Below are 409 nucleotides of genomic sequence, written 5' to 3' on the forward strand. Positions count from 1 at the left end.
AAATAGATCTGATGTGCTTTAAGCAAGTGCAATTGTAACCGGATATACTTCAGAGTAAAAATTAAATAAATATAAATAGATTCAATAAATATGTCATTGCAAAAAGAACTACACAAGGTCTTCGTGTTGGGATGCCACATAGCTGGCTGGTAATGCTTAGGTGAGTGGGGACTCCCCCGTCACAATTTTAGGGACAACTGGGAAGGAATACTATACCCAAACACACGGGGAACAGGAGAGATGGGGCCACAGGACTCTGGCAAGCAGTGTGGATAAGGCTGCTCTGGGGGGGGGGGGGCTCAGCACAGACGGGCTTCGGAGGCTTTCTAGTAAGTACAGAAGAGACCGAAGTGCCAAGAGCAACCAGATTTATGCACGGAAATTCACTAGTTCAACATGAAAACCAAGA

Source organism: Mus caroli, chromosome 11, assembly GCF_900094665.2.
Source record: "Mus caroli chromosome 11, CAROLI_EIJ_v1.1, whole genome shotgun sequence".
In the NCBI taxonomy this organism is placed as follows: domain Eukaryota; kingdom Metazoa; phylum Chordata; class Mammalia; order Rodentia; family Muridae; genus Mus; species Mus caroli.